Raw genomic sequence first — 14,095 nt, 5'->3', positions numbered from 1 at the left:
GTATTGTAAAAGTGAAGGCACTGTTGCAATGTGGGGAACGCCGCAGCCAGTTTGCACACAGCAAGATCCCACAAACGGCAATGTGATCATGACCAGATAATCTGGTTTTGTCAGTGATGTTGATGTCGGAATAAATATTGAATGAAGGTTGTAACTGCTTCGTTCCAACGTGCACCTAATTACTGGTGTTGCCCTGTGGACCTGTATGCTGCAAAATCATTTCTCGAGAGTTTACCGTCTGCCACTTCAATGGCCTTGATTATTATCTTGCCCAAAGCAAAGTCACATTTCACTCACCGGTCACTAGTTCCAGAACGGAAACTGCTGCCAGTGGTAGCGTGGCCGAGCGGTCTAAGGCGCTGGATTAAGGCTCCAGTCTCTTCGGAGGCGTGGGTTCGAATCCCACGCTGCCAGAATTTGTGGCGTGTAATATTTGCGCCCATTCACCGCGAGCCATGAAGCAGTCGGCTCCCGCTGTGTTGTGATATGACTATTTTGGTGTGGAAAAGAGGTTGAGCTGAGAACGGTGCCTTCAGTTTGTTGGCAAACCGTTGAAGAGTTTGATGTTGCCACTTGTAAATTGAAGGCCAGTTCAACAGGCCTTTTGACGCTGGCTGCATTTGTGTGGGGAAAAATGTCACGTCAGAGGTGGGATTGCAACCCACGCCCCTCGAAAGGGACCGGAATTCGCCGACCTTTGGTCAGTTAAGGATTAACAGTCTTTGAGTCTGGCGCCTCACTCCACTCGGCTTTCCTGACACTATTGTGCCCTTGGCCGTAAGCATCAGTCTGAGCATTGAAAGGCCTTGGTCCACCAAGGCATCGACTCTGGCAACTTTCACATGCTAATACCTGACTTGTTTGGCTCTGGTGCCTTTTATACTGGCAAAATGTGTTAATGTCGGAAGTAACATTGCAAGTAATTCCCTGCCTGAGGAACGGAGCAGATTTGAGCAGCCTTTGTGTGGAAGAAATCTCATTCTTTGACAGTGGTGCCCTTTTTCTGAGAACCACCACTGTCTGCAGTGGGATTGAAAGCCACAGTACGAGAAAGCAACGTGGAATTCAGCAACGCGGGAGGATAAAAATGTCATGCTTTGAGTCTGCTGCTTTTTAGTGTGGGAATGGGTTGAAAGGAGAAGTCTGATTTTAAACCCTATCCCCGAGAACAGGGTTAGAATGTGATAAGTTTAGAGAGCAAAACAAGTTGGTCTGTGGGCGGTGCGGTGCCTTTCGCTTATTGGCAAACGACAATAGCGTTGAGGAGCTTGAGGTGACCACTTGCAAATTTAAAGCCAGTTGAGCAGGCTTTTTGACGCTGGCTGGCATTTGTCTGGATAAAAAGTTAATGTCAGAAGTGGGATTCGAACCCACGCCCCTAGAAAGGGACCAGAATACACCAACCTTTGGTAAGGTAAGGATTAACAGTCCTTGAGTCTGGCGCCTTAGACCACTCGGCCATCCTGACAATGGTCTTGCAGCAGCTGCAGAAAAATGTGCTGCAAATTCTGCACACTTACTGAGCAGCCTCACAATTCTTCCTCCTATGCAAACACACAACGCACACATTCTTACGACAGGACTTAACAGGCAGCGCCAGTCATTAAGTTCATCATCCCTGCAATGCAACCAACATTCAAACACAGGTATTTCTCGCAACAGCTCGCATTTTGTCAGCTATCGGGTAACATTTTCTGTATTGTATTTCGAAAGCGCCTTTCATGACCGAACGACGTCCCAAGGCGCTTCACAGCCAATGAAGTATTGTAAAAGTGAAGGCACTGTTGCAATGTGGGGAACGCCGCAGCCAGTTTGCACACAGCAAGATCCCACAAACGGCAATGTGATCATGACCAGATAATCTGGTTTTGTCAGTGATGTTGATGTCGGAATAAATATTGAATGAAGGTTGTAACTGCTTCGTTCCAACGTGCACCTAATTACTGGTGTTGCCCTGTGGACCTGTATGCTGCAAAATCATTTCTCGAGAGTTTACCGTCTGCCACTTCAATGGCCTTGATTATTATCTTGCCCAAAGCAAAGTCACATTTCACTCACCGGTCACTAGTTCCAGAACGGAAACTGCTGCCAGTGGTAGCGTGGCCGAGCGGTCTAAGGCGCTGGATTAAGGCTCCAGTCTCTTCGGAGGCGTGGGTTCGAATCCCACGCTGCCAGAATTTGTGGCGTGTAATATTTGCGCCCATTCACCGCGAGCCATGAAGCAGTCGGCTCCCGCTGTGTTGTGATATGACTATTTTGGTGTGGAAAAGAGGTTGAGCTGAGAACGGTGCCTTCAGTTTGTTGGCAAACCGTTGAAGAGTTTGATGTTGCCACTTGTAAATTGAAGGCCAGTTCAACAGGCCTTTTGACGCTGGCTGCATTTGTGTGGGGAAAAATGTCACGTCAGAGGTGGGATTGCAACCCACGCCCCTCGAAAGGGACCGGAATTCGCCGACCTTTGGTCAGTTAAGGATTAACAGTCTTTGAGTCTGGCGCCTCACTCCACTCGGCTTTCCTGACACTATTGTGCCCTTGGCCGTAAGCATCAGTCTGAGCATTGAAAGGCCTCGGTCCACCAAGGCATCGACTCTGGCAACTTTCACATGCTAATACCTGACTTGTTTGGCTCTGGTGCCTTTTATACTGGCAAAATGTGTTAATGTCGGAAGTAAACATTGCAAGTAATTCCCTGCCTGAGGAACGGAGCAGATTTGAGCAGCCTTTGTGTGGAAGAAATCTCATTCTTTGACAGTGGTGCCCTTTTTCTGAGAACCACCACTGTCTGCAGTGGGATTGAAAGCCACAGTACGAGAAAGCAACGTGGAATTCAGCAACGCGGGAGGATAAAAATGTCATGCTTTGAGTCTGCTGCTTTTTAGTGTGGGAATGGGTTGAAAGGAGAAGTCTGATTTTAAACCCTATCCCCGAGAACAGGGTTAGAATGTGATAAGTTTAGAGAGCAAAACAAGTTGGTCTGTGGGCGGTGCGGTGCCTTTCGCTTATTGGCAAACGACAATAGCGTTGAGGAGCTTGAGGTGACCACTTGCAAATTTAAAGCCAGTTGAGCAGGCTTTTTGACGCTGGCTGGCATTTGTCTGGATAAAAAGTTAATGTCAGAAGTGGGATTCGAACCCACGCCCCTAGAAAGGGACCAGAATACACCAACCTTTGGTAAGGTAAGGATTAACAGTCCTTGAGTCTGGCGCCTTAGACCACTCGGCCATCCTGACAATGGTCGTGCAGCAGCTGCAGGAAAATGTGCTGCAAATTCTGCACACTTACTGAGCAGCCTCACAATTCTTCCTCCTGTGCAAACACACAACGCACACATTCTTACGACAGGACTTAACAGGCAGCGCCAGTCATTAAGTTCATCATCCCTGCAATGCAACCAACATTCAAACACAGGTATTTCTCGCAACAGCTCGCATTTTGTCAGCTATCGGGTAACATTTTCTGTATTGTATTTCGAAAGCGCCTTTCATGACCGAACGACGTCCCAAGGCGCTTTACAGCCAATGAAGTATTGTAAAAGTGAAGGCACTGTTGCAATGTGGGGAACGCCGCAGCCAGTTTGCACACAGCAAGATCCCACAAACGGCAATGTGATCATGACCAGATAATCTGGTTTTGTCAGTGATGTTGATGTCGGAATAAATATTGAATGAAGGTTGTAACTGCTTCGTTCCAACGTGCACCTAATTACTGGTGTTGCCCTGTGGACCTGTATGCTGCAAAATCATTTCTCGAGAGTTCACCGTCTGCCACTTCAATTGCCTTGATTATTATCTTGCCCAAAGCAAAGTCACATTTCACTCACCGGTCACTAGTTCCAGAACGGAAACTGCTGCCAGTGGTAGCGTGGCCGAGCGGTCTAAGGCGCTGGATTAAGGCTCCAGTCTCTTCGGAGGCGTGGGTTCGAATCCCACGCTGCCAGAATTTGTGGCGTGTAATATTTGCGCCCATTCACCGCGAGCCATGAAGCAGTCGGCTCCCGCTGTGTTGTGATATGACTATTTTGGTGTGGAAAAGAGGTTGAGCTGAGAACGGTGCCTTCAGTTTGTTGGCAAACCGTTGAAGAGTTTGATGTTGCCACTTGTAAATTGAAGGCCAGTTCAACAGGCCTTTTGACGCTGGCTGCATTTGTGTGGGGAAAAATGTCACGTCAGAGGTGGGATTGCAACCCACGCCCCTAGAAAGGGACCGGAATTCGCCGACCTTTGGTCAGTTAAGGATTAACAGTCTTTGAGTCTGGCGCCTCACTCCACTCGGCCTTCCTGACACTATTGTGCCCTTGGCCGTAAGCATCAGTCTGAGCATTGAAAGGCCTCGGTCCACCAAGGCATCGACTCTGGCAACTTTCACATGCTAATACCTGACTTGTTTGGCTCTGGTGCCTTTTATACTGGCAAAATGTGTTAATGTCGGAAGTAAACATTGCAAGTAATTCCCTGCCTGAGGAACGGAGCAGATTTGAGCAGCCTTTGTGTGGAAGAAATCTCATTCTTTGACAGTGGTGCCCTTTTTCTGAGAACCACCACTGTCTGCAGTGGGATTGAAAGCCACAGTACGAGAAAGCAACGTGGAATTCAGCAACGCGGGAGGATAAAAATGTCATGCTTTGAGTCTGCTGCTTTTTAGTGTGGGAATGGGTTGAAAGGAGAAGTCTGATTTTAAACCCTATCCCCGAGAACAGGGTTAGAATGTGATAAGTTTAGAGAGCAAAACAAGTTGGTCTGTGGGCGGTGCGGTGCCTTTCGCTTATTGGCAAATGCCAATAGCGTTGAGGAGCTTGAGGTGACCACTTGCAAATTTAAAGCCAGTTGAGCAGGCTTTTTGACGCTGGCTGGCATTTGTCTGGATAAAAAGTTAATGTCAGAAGTGGGATTCGAACCCACGCCCCTAGAAAGGGACCAGAATACACCAACCTTTGGTAAGGTAAGGATTAACAGTCCTTGAGTCTGGCGCCTTAGACCACTCGGCCATCCTGACAATGGTCGTGCAGCAGCACGCAGGAAAATGTGCTGCAAATTCTGCACACTTACTGAGCAGCCTCACAATTCTTCCTCCTGTGCAAACACACAACGCACACATTCTTACGACAGGACTTAACAGGCAGCGCCAGTCATTAAGTTCATCATCCCTGCAATGCAACCAACATTCAAACACAGGTATTTCTCGCAACAGCTCGCATTTTGTCAGCTATCGGGTAACATTTTCTGTATTGTATTTCGAAAGCGCCTTTCATGACCGAACGACGTCCCAAGGCGCTTTACAGCCAATGAAGTATTGTAAAAGTGAAGGCACTGTTGCAATGTGGGGAACGCCGCAGCCAGTTTGCACACAGCAAGATCCCACAAACGGCAATGTGATCATGACCAGATAATCTGGTTTTGTCAGTGATGTTGATGTCGGAATAAATATTGAATGAAGGTTGTAACTGCTTCGTTCCAACGTGCACCTAATTACTGGTGTTGCCCTGTGGACCTGTATGCTGCAAAATCATTTCTCGAGAGTTCACCGTCTGCCACTTCAATTGCCTTGATTATTATCTTGCCCAAAGCAAAGTCACATTTCACTCACCGGTCACTAGTTCCAGAACGGAAACTGCTGCCAGTGGTAGCGTGGCCGAGCGGTCTAAGGCGCTGGATTAAGGCTCCAGTCTCTTCGGAGGCGTGGGTTCGAATCCCACGCTGCCAGAATTTGTGGCGTGTAATATTTGCGCCCATTCACCGCGAGCCATGAAGCAGTCGGCTCCCGCTGTGTTGTGATATGACTATTTTGGTGTGGAAAAGAGGTTGAGCTGAGAACGGTGCCTTCAGTTTGTTGGCAAACCGTTGAAGAGTTTGATGTTGCCACTTGTAAATTGAAGGCCAGTTCAACAGGCCTTTTGACGCTGGCTGCATTTGTGTGGGGAAAAATGTCACGTCAGAGGTGGGATTGCAACCCACGCCCCTAGAAAGGGACCGGAATTCGCCGACCTTTGGTCAGTTAAGGATTAACAGTCTTTGAGTCTGGCGCCTCACTCCACTCGGCCTTCCTGACACTATTGTGCCCTTGGCCGTAAGCATCAGTCTGAGCATTGAAAGGCCTCGGTCCACCAAGGCATCGACTCTGGCAACTTTCACATGCTAATACCTGACTTGTTTGGCTCTGGTGCCTTTTATACTGGCAAAATGTGTTAATGTCGGAAGTAAACATTGCAAGTAATTCCCTGCCTGAGGAACGGAGCAGATTTGAGCAGCCTTTGTGTGGAAGAAATCTCATTCTTTGACAGTGGTGCCCTTTTTCTGAGAACCACCACTGTCTGCAGTGGGATTGAAAGCCACAGTACGAGAAAGCAACGTGGAATTCAGCAACGCGGGAGGATAAAAATGTCATGCTTTGAGTCTGCTGCTTTTTAGTGTGGGAATGGGTTGAAAGGAGAAGTCTGATTTTAAACCCTATCCCCGAGAACAGGGTTAGAATGTGATAAGTTTAGAGAGCAAAACAAGTTGGTCTGTGGGCGGTGCGGTGCCTTTCGCTTATTGGCAAACGACAATAGCGTTGAGGAGCTTGAGGTGACCACTTGCAAATTTAAAGCCAGTTGAGCAGGCTTTTTGACGCTGGCTGGCATTTGTCTGGATAAAAAGTTAATGTCAGAAGTGGGATTCGAACCCACGCCCCTAGAAAGGGACCAGAATACACCAACCTTTGGTAAGGTAAGGATTAACAGTCCTTGAGTCTGGCGCCTTAGACCACTCGGCCATCCTGACAATGGTCGTGCAGCAGCTGCAGGAAAATGTGCTGCAAATTCTGCACACTTACTGAGCAGCCTCACAATTCTTCCTCCTGTGCAAACACACAACGCACACATTCTTACGACAGGACTTAACAGGCAGCGCCAGTCATTAAGTTCATCATCCCTGCAATGCAACCAACATTCAAACACAGGTATTTCTCGCAACAGCTCGCATTTTGTCAGCTATCGGGTAACATTTTCTGTATTGTATTTCGAAAGCGCCTTTCATGACCGAACGACGTCCCAAGGCGCTTTACAGCCAATGAAGTATTGTAAAAGTGAAGGCACTGTTGCAATGTGGGGAACGCCGCAGCCAGTTTGCACACAGCAAGATCCCACAAACGGCAATGTGATCATGACCAGATAATCTGGTTTTGTCAGTGATGTTGATGTCGGAATAAATATTGAATGAAGGTTGTAACTGCTTCGTTCCAACGTGCACCTAATTACTGGTGTTGCCCTGTGGACCTGTATGCTGCAAAATCATTTCTCGAGAGTTCACCGTCTGCCACTTCAATTGCCTTGATTATTATCTTGCCCAAAGCAAAGTCACATTTCACTCACCGGTCACTAGTTCCAGAACGGAAACTGCTGCCAGTGGTAGCGTGGCCGAGCGGTCTAAGGCGCTGGATTAAGGCTCCAGTCTCTTCGGAGGCGTGGGTTCGAATCCCACGCTGCCAGAATTTGTGGCGTGTAATATTTGCGCCCATTCACCGCGAGCCATGAAGCAGTCGGCTCCCGCTGTGTTGTGATATGACTATTTTGGTGTGGAAAAGAGGTTGAGCTGAGAACGGTGCCTTCAGTTTGTTGGCAAACCGTTGAAGAGTTTGATGTTGCCACTTGTAAATTGAAGGCCAGTTCAACAGGCCTTTTGACGCTGGCTGCATTTGTGTGGGGAAAAATGTCACGTCAGAGGTGGGATTGCAACCCACGCCCCTAGAAAGGGACCGGAATTCGCCGACCTTTGGTCAGTTAAGGATTAACAGTCTTTGAGTCTGGCGCCTCACTCCACTCGGCCTTCCTGACACTATTGTGCCCTTGGCCGTAAGCATCAGTCTGAGCATTGAAAGGCCTCGGTCCACCAAGGCATCGACTCTGGCAACTTTCACATGCTAATACCTGACTTGTTTGGCTCTGGTGCCTTTTATACTGGCAAAATGTGTTAATGTCGGAAGTAAACATTGCAAGTAATTCCCTGCCTGAGGAACGGAGCAGATTTGAGCAGCCTTTGTGTGGAAGAAATCTCATTCTTTGACAGTGGTGCCCTTTTTCTGAGAACCACCACTGTCTGCAGTGGGATTGAAAGCCACAGTACGAGAAAGCAACGTGGAATTCAGCAACGCGGGAGGATAAAAATGTCATGCTTTGAGTCTGCTGCTTTTTAGTGTGGGAATGGGTTGAAAGGAGAAGTCTGATTTTAAACCCTATCCCCGAGAACAGGGTTAGAATGTGATAAGTTTAGAGAGCAAAACAAGTTGGTCTGTGGGCGGTGCGGTGCCTTTCGCTTATTGGCAAATGCCAATAGCGTTGAGGAGCTTGAGGTGACCACTTGCAAATTTAAAGCCAGTTGAGCAGGCTTTTTGACGCTGGCTGGCATTTGTCTGGATAAAAAGTTAATGTCAGAAGTGGGATTCGAACCCACGCCCCTAGAAAGGGACCAGAATACACCAACCTTTGGTAAGGTAAGGATTAACAGTCCTTGAGTCTGGCGCCTTAGACCACTCGGCCATCCTGACAATGGTCGTGCAGCAGCACGCAGGAAAATGTGCTGCAAATTCTGCACACTTACTGAGCAGCCTCACAATTCTTCCTCCTGTGCAAACACACAACGCACACATTCTTACGACAGGACTTAACAGGCAGCGCCAGTCATTAAGTTCATCATCCCTGCAATGCAACCAACATTCAAACACAGGTATTTCTCGCAACAGCTCGCATTTTGTCAGCTATCGGGTAACATTTTCTGTATTGTATTTCGAAAGCGCCTTTCATGACCGAACGACGTCCCAAGGCGCTTTACAGCCAATGAAGTATTGTAAAAGTGAAGGCACTGTTGCAATGTGGGGAACGCCGCAGCCAGTTTGCACACAGCAAGATCCCACAAACGGCAATGTGATCATGACCAGATAATCTGGTTTTGTCAGTGATGTTGATGTCGGAATAAATATTGAATGAAGGTTGTAACTGCTTCGTTCCAACGTGCACCTAATTACTGGTGTTGCCCTGTGGACCTGTATGCTGCAAAATCATTTCTCGAGAGTTCACCGTCTGCCACTTCAATTGCCTTGATTATTATCTTGCCCAAAGCAAAGTCACATTTCACTCACCGGTCACTAGTTCCAGAACGGAAACTGCTGCCAGTGGTAGCGTGGCCGAGCGGTCTAAGGCGCTGGATTAAGGCTCCAGTCTCTTCGGAGGCGTGGGTTCGAATCCCACGCTGCCAGAATTTGTGGCGTGTAATATTTGCGCCCATTCACCGCGAGCCATGAAGCAGTCGGCTCCCGCTGTGTTGTGATATGACTATTTTGGTGTGGAAAAGAGGTTGAGCTGAGAACGGTGCCTTCAGTTTGTTGGCAAACCGTTGAAGAGTTTGATGTTGCCACTTGTAAATTGAAGGCCAGTTCAACAGGCCTTTTGACGCTGGCTGCATTTGTGTGGGGAAAAATGTCACGTCAGAGGTGGGATTGCAACCCACGCCCCTAGAAAGGGACCGGAATTCGCCGACCTTTGGTCAGTTAAGGATTAACAGTCTTTGAGTCTGGCGCCTCACTCCACTCGGCCTTCCTGACACTATTGTGCCCTTGGCCGTAAGCATCAGTCTGAGCATTGAAAGGCCTCGGTCCACCAAGGCATCGACTCTGGCAACTTTCACATGCTAATACCTGACTTGTTTGGCTCTGGTGCCTTTTATACTGGCAAAATGTGTTAATGTCGGAAGTAACATTGCAAGTAATTCCCTGCCTGAGTAACGGAGCAGATTTGAGCAGCCTTTGTGTGGAAGAAATCTCATTCTTTGACAGTGGTGCCCTTTTTCTGAGAAACACCACTGTCTGCAGTGGGATTGAAAGCCACAGTACGAGAAAGCAACGTGGAATTCAGCAACGCGGGAGGATAAAAATGTCATGCTTTGAGTCTGCTGCTTTTTAGTGTGGGAATGGGTTGAAAGGAGAAGTCTGATTTTAAACCCTATCCCCGAGAACAGGGTTAGAATGTGATAAGTTTAGAGAGCAAAACAAGTTGGTCTGTGGGCGGTGCGGTGCCTTTCGCTTATTGGCAAACGCCAATAGCGTTGAGGAGCTTCAGGTGACCACTTGCAAATTTAAAGCCAGTTGAGCAGGCTTTTTGACGCTGGCTGGCATTTGTCTGGATAAAAAGTTAATGTCAGAAGTGGGATTCGAACCCACGCCCCTAGAAAGGGACCAGAATACACCAACCTTTGGTAAGGTAACGATTAACAGTCCTTGAGTCTGGCGCCTTAGACCACTCGGCCATCCTGACAATGGTCTTGCAGCAGCTGCAGAAAAGTGTGCTGCAAATTCTGCACACTGACTGAGCAGCCTCACAATTCTTCCTCCTGTGCAAACACACAACGCACACATTCTTACGACAGGACTTAACAGGCAGCGCCAGTCATTAAGTTCATCATCCCTGCAATGCAACCAACATTCAAACACAGGTATTTCTCGCAACAGCTCGCATTTTGTCAGCTATCGGGTAACATTTTCTGTATTGTATTTCGAAAGCGCCTTTCATGACCGAACGACGTCCCAAGGTGCTTTACAGCCAATGAAGTATTGTAAAAGTGAAGGCACTGTTGCAATGTGGGGAACGCCGCAGCCAGTTTGCACACAGCAAGATCCCACAAACGGCAATGTGATCATGACCAGATAATCTGGTTTTGTCAGTGATGTTGATGTCGGAATAAATATTGAATGAAGGTTGTAACTGCTTCGTTCCAACGTGCACCTAATTACTGGTGTTGCCCTGTGGACCTGTATGCTGCAAAATCATTTCTCGAGAGTTCACCGTCTGCCACTTCAATTGCCTTGATTATTATCTTGCCCAAAGCAAAGTCACATTTCACTCACCGGTCACTAGTTCCAGAACGGAAACTGCTGCCAGTGGTAGCGTGGCCGAGCGGTCTAAGGCGCTGGATTAAGGCTCCAGTCTCTTCGGAGGCGTGGGTTCGAATCCCACGCTGCCAGAATTTGTGGCGTGTAATATTTGCGCCCATTCACCGCGAGCCATGAAGCAGTCGGCTCCCGCTGTGTTGTGATATGACTATTTTGGTGTGGAAAAGAGGTTGAGCTGAGAACGGTGCCTTCAGTTTGTTGGCAAACCGTTGAAGAGTTTGATGTTGCCACTTGTAAATTGAAGGCCAGTTCAACAGGCCTTTTGACGCTGGCTGCATTTGTGTGGGGAAAAATGTCACGTCAGAGGTGGGATTGCAACCCACGCCCCTAGAAAGCGACCGGAATTCGCCGACCTTTGGTCAGTTAAGGATTAACAGTCTTTGAGTCTGGCGCCTCACTCCACTCGGCCTTCCTGACACTATTGTGCCCTTGGCCGTAAGCATCAGTCTGAGCATTGAAAGGCCTCGGTCCACCAAGGCATCGACTCTGGCAACTTTCACATGCTAATACCTGACTTGTTTGGCTCTGGTGCCTTTTATACTGGCAAAATGTGTTAATGTCGGAAGTAAACATTGCAAGTAATTCCCTGCCTGAGGAACGGAGCAGATTTGAGCAGCCTTTGTGTGGAAGAAATCTCATTCTTTGACAGTGGTGCCCTTTTTCTGAGAACCACCACTGTCTGCAGTGGGATTGAAAGCCACAGTACGAGAAAGCAACGTGGAATTCAGCAACGCGGGAGGATAAAAATGTCATGCTTTGAGTCTGCTGCTTTTTAGTGTGGGAATGGGTTGAAAGGAGAAGTCTGATTTTAAACCCTATCCCCGAGAACAGGGTTAGAATGTGATAAGTTTAGAGAGCAAAACAAGTTGGTCTGTGGGCGGTGCGGTGCCTTTCGCTTATTGGCAAATGCCAATAGCGTTGAGGAGCTTGAGGTGACCACTTGCAAATTTAAAGCCAGTTGAGCAGGCTTTTTGACGCTGGCTGGCATTTGTCTGGATAAAAAGTTAATGTCAGAAGTGGGATTCGAACCCACGCCCCTAGAAAGGGACCAGAATACACCAACCTTTGGTAAGGTAAGGATTAACAGTCCTTGAGTCTGGCGCCTTAGACCACTCGGCCATCCTGACAATGGTCGTGCAGCAGCACGCAGGAAAATGTGCTGCAAATTCTGCACACTTACTGAGCAGCCTCACAATTCTTCCTCCTGTGCAAACACACAACGCACACATTCTTACGACAGGACTTAACAGGCAGCGCCAGTCATTAAGTTCATCATCCCTGCAATGCAACCAACATTCAAACACAGGTATTTCTCGCAACAGCTCGCATTTTGTCAGCTATCGGGTAACATTTTCTGTATTGTATTTCGAAAGCGCCTTTCATGACCGAACGACGTCCCAAGGCGCTTTACAGCCAATGAAGTATTGTAAAAGTGAAGGCACTGTTGCAATGTGGGGAACGCCGCAGCCAGTTTGCACACAGCAAGATCCCACAAACGGCAATGTGATCATGACCAGATAATCTGGTTTTGTCAGTGATGTTGATGTCGGAATAAATATTGAATGAAGGTTGTAACTGCTTCGTTCCAACGTGCACCTAATTACTGGTGTTGCCCTGTGGACCTGTATGCTGCAAAATCATTTCTCGAGAGTTCACCGTCTGCCACTTCAATTGCCTTGATTATTATCTTGCCCAAAGCAAAGTCACATTTCACTCACCGGTCACTAGTTCCAGAACGGAAACTGCTGCCAGTGGTAGCGTGGCCGAGCGGTCTAAGGCGCTGGATTAAGGCTCCAGTCTCTTCGGAGGCGTGGGTTCGAATCCCACGCTGCCAGAATTTGTGGCGTGTAATATTTGCGCCCATTCACCGCGAGCCATGAAGCAGTCGGCTCCCGCTGTGTTGTGATATGACTATTTTGGTGTGGAAAAGAGGTTGAGCTGAGAACGGTGCCTTCAGTTTGTTGGCAAACCGTTGAAGAGTTTGATGTTGCCACTTGTAAATTGAAGGCCAGTTCAACAGGCCTTTTGACGCTGGCTGCATTTGTGTGGGGAAAAATGTCACGTCAGAGGTGGGATTGCAACCCACGCCCCTAGAAAGGGACCGGAATTCGCCGACCTTTGGTCAGTTAAGGATTAACAGTCTTTGAGTCTGGCGCCTCACTCCACTCGGCCTTCCTGACACTATTGTGCCCTTGGCCGTAAGCATCAGTCTGAGCATTGAAAGGCCTCGGTCCACCAAGGCATCGACTCTGGCAACTTTCACATGCTAATACCTGACTTGTTTGGCTCTGGTGCCTTTTATACTGGCAAAATGTGTTAATGTCGGAAGTAACATTGCAAGTAATTCCCTGCCTGAGTAACGGAGCAGATTTGAGCAGCCTTTGTGTGGAAGAAATCTCATTCTTTGACAGTGGTGCCCTTTTTCTGAGAAACACCACTGTCTGCAGTGGGATTGAAAGCCACAGTACGAGAAAGCAACGTGGAATTCAGCAACGCGGGAGGATAAAAATGTCATGCTTTGAGTCTGCTGCTTTTTAGTGTGGGAATGGGTTGAAAGGAGAAGTCTGATTTTAAACCCTATCCCCGAGAACAGGGTTAGAATGTGATAAGTTTAGAGAGCAAAACAAGTTGGTCTGTGGGCGGTGCGGTGCCTTTCGCTTATTGGCAAACGCCAATAGCGTTGAGGAGCTTCAGGTGACCACTTGCAAATTTAAAGCCAGTTGAGCAGGCTTTTTGACGCTGGCTGGCATTTGTCTGGATAAAAAGTTAATGTCAGAAGTGGGATTCGAACCCACGCCCCTAGAAAGGGACCAGAATACACCAACCTTTGGTAAGGTAACGATTAACAGTCCTTGAGTCTGGCGCCTTAGACCACTCGGCCATCCTGACAATGGTCTTGCAGCAGCTGCAGAAAAGTGTGCTGCAAATTCTGCACACTGACTGAGCAGCCTCACAATTCTTCCTCCTGTGCAAACACACAACGCACACATTCTTACGACAGGACTTAACAGGCAGCGCCAGTCATTAAGTTCATCATCCCTGCAATGCAACCAACATTCAAACACAGGTATTTCTCGCAACAGCTCGCATTTTGTCAGCTATCGGGTAACATTTTCTGTATTGTATTTCGAAAGCGCCTTTCATGACCGAACGACGTCCCAAGGTGCTTTACAGCCAATGA

At 48.0% G+C, this 14,095-nt stretch overlaps 16 non-coding genes across 16 annotated transcripts; 8 read left to right on the top strand and 8 right to left on the bottom strand.

Moving 5' to 3' along the window:
* The first annotated feature begins 331 nt into the window (after window positions 1-331).
* On the top strand, window positions 332-414 carry trnal-aag (transfer RNA leucine (anticodon AAG)). Its single transcript has one exon. It is a non-coding gene; the product is annotated as a tRNA-Leu (tRNA).
* A 935-nt stretch (window positions 415-1,349) lies between these two features.
* trnal-caa (transfer RNA leucine (anticodon CAA)) lies at window positions 1,350-1,468 on the bottom strand. The gene is made up of 2 exons: window positions 1,431-1,468; window positions 1,350-1,395 (listed from the first exon to the last, which is right to left on the bottom strand). It is a non-coding gene; the product is annotated as a tRNA-Leu (tRNA).
* Window positions 1,469-2,092: 624 nt separating this feature from the next.
* Window positions 2,093-2,175, top strand: trnal-aag (transfer RNA leucine (anticodon AAG)). The gene has a single exon. It is a non-coding gene; the product is annotated as a tRNA-Leu (tRNA).
* A 936-nt stretch (window positions 2,176-3,111) lies between these two features.
* trnal-caa (transfer RNA leucine (anticodon CAA)) lies at window positions 3,112-3,230 on the bottom strand. The gene is made up of 2 exons: window positions 3,193-3,230; window positions 3,112-3,157 (listed from the first exon to the last, which is right to left on the bottom strand). It is a non-coding gene; the product is annotated as a tRNA-Leu (tRNA).
* A 624-nt stretch (window positions 3,231-3,854) lies between these two features.
* On the top strand, window positions 3,855-3,937 carry trnal-aag (transfer RNA leucine (anticodon AAG)). The gene has a single exon. It is a non-coding gene; the product is annotated as a tRNA-Leu (tRNA).
* Window positions 3,938-4,873: 936 nt separating this feature from the next.
* Window positions 4,874-4,992, bottom strand: trnal-caa (transfer RNA leucine (anticodon CAA)). The gene is made up of 2 exons: window positions 4,955-4,992; window positions 4,874-4,919 (listed from the first exon to the last, which is right to left on the bottom strand). It is a non-coding gene; the product is annotated as a tRNA-Leu (tRNA).
* A 625-nt stretch (window positions 4,993-5,617) lies between these two features.
* Window positions 5,618-5,700, top strand: trnal-aag (transfer RNA leucine (anticodon AAG)). The gene has a single exon. It is a non-coding gene; the product is annotated as a tRNA-Leu (tRNA).
* Window positions 5,701-6,636: 936 nt separating this feature from the next.
* trnal-caa (transfer RNA leucine (anticodon CAA)) lies at window positions 6,637-6,755 on the bottom strand. The gene is made up of 2 exons: window positions 6,718-6,755; window positions 6,637-6,682 (listed from the first exon to the last, which is right to left on the bottom strand). It is a non-coding gene; the product is annotated as a tRNA-Leu (tRNA).
* Window positions 6,756-7,379: 624 nt separating this feature from the next.
* Window positions 7,380-7,462, top strand: trnal-aag (transfer RNA leucine (anticodon AAG)). Its single transcript has one exon. It is a non-coding gene; the product is annotated as a tRNA-Leu (tRNA).
* A 936-nt stretch (window positions 7,463-8,398) lies between these two features.
* Window positions 8,399-8,517, bottom strand: trnal-caa (transfer RNA leucine (anticodon CAA)). Its single transcript has 2 exons — window positions 8,480-8,517; window positions 8,399-8,444 (listed from the first exon to the last, which is right to left on the bottom strand). It is a non-coding gene; the product is annotated as a tRNA-Leu (tRNA).
* A 625-nt stretch (window positions 8,518-9,142) lies between these two features.
* On the top strand, window positions 9,143-9,225 carry trnal-aag (transfer RNA leucine (anticodon AAG)). The gene has a single exon. It is a non-coding gene; the product is annotated as a tRNA-Leu (tRNA).
* Window positions 9,226-10,160: 935 nt separating this feature from the next.
* Window positions 10,161-10,279, bottom strand: trnal-caa (transfer RNA leucine (anticodon CAA)). The gene is made up of 2 exons: window positions 10,242-10,279; window positions 10,161-10,206 (listed from the first exon to the last, which is right to left on the bottom strand). It is a non-coding gene; the product is annotated as a tRNA-Leu (tRNA).
* A 624-nt stretch (window positions 10,280-10,903) lies between these two features.
* trnal-aag (transfer RNA leucine (anticodon AAG)) lies at window positions 10,904-10,986 on the top strand. Its single transcript has one exon. It is a non-coding gene; the product is annotated as a tRNA-Leu (tRNA).
* Window positions 10,987-11,922: 936 nt separating this feature from the next.
* trnal-caa (transfer RNA leucine (anticodon CAA)) lies at window positions 11,923-12,041 on the bottom strand. The gene is made up of 2 exons: window positions 12,004-12,041; window positions 11,923-11,968 (listed from the first exon to the last, which is right to left on the bottom strand). It is a non-coding gene; the product is annotated as a tRNA-Leu (tRNA).
* Window positions 12,042-12,666: 625 nt separating this feature from the next.
* Window positions 12,667-12,749, top strand: trnal-aag (transfer RNA leucine (anticodon AAG)). Its single transcript has one exon. It is a non-coding gene; the product is annotated as a tRNA-Leu (tRNA).
* A 935-nt stretch (window positions 12,750-13,684) lies between these two features.
* On the bottom strand, window positions 13,685-13,803 carry trnal-caa (transfer RNA leucine (anticodon CAA)). The gene is made up of 2 exons: window positions 13,766-13,803; window positions 13,685-13,730 (listed from the first exon to the last, which is right to left on the bottom strand). It is a non-coding gene; the product is annotated as a tRNA-Leu (tRNA).
* Between the last annotated feature and the right edge of the window lie 292 nt (window positions 13,804-14,095).

The sequence above is a fragment of the Pristiophorus japonicus genome, chromosome 8, assembly GCF_044704955.1.
Source record: "Pristiophorus japonicus isolate sPriJap1 chromosome 8, sPriJap1.hap1, whole genome shotgun sequence".
Lineage (NCBI taxonomy): Eukaryota > Metazoa > Chordata > Chondrichthyes > Pristiophoridae > Pristiophorus > Pristiophorus japonicus.
The sequence above is the reverse complement of the archived record's forward strand: the minus strand, read 5'-3'. Positions and strand labels throughout refer to the sequence as shown.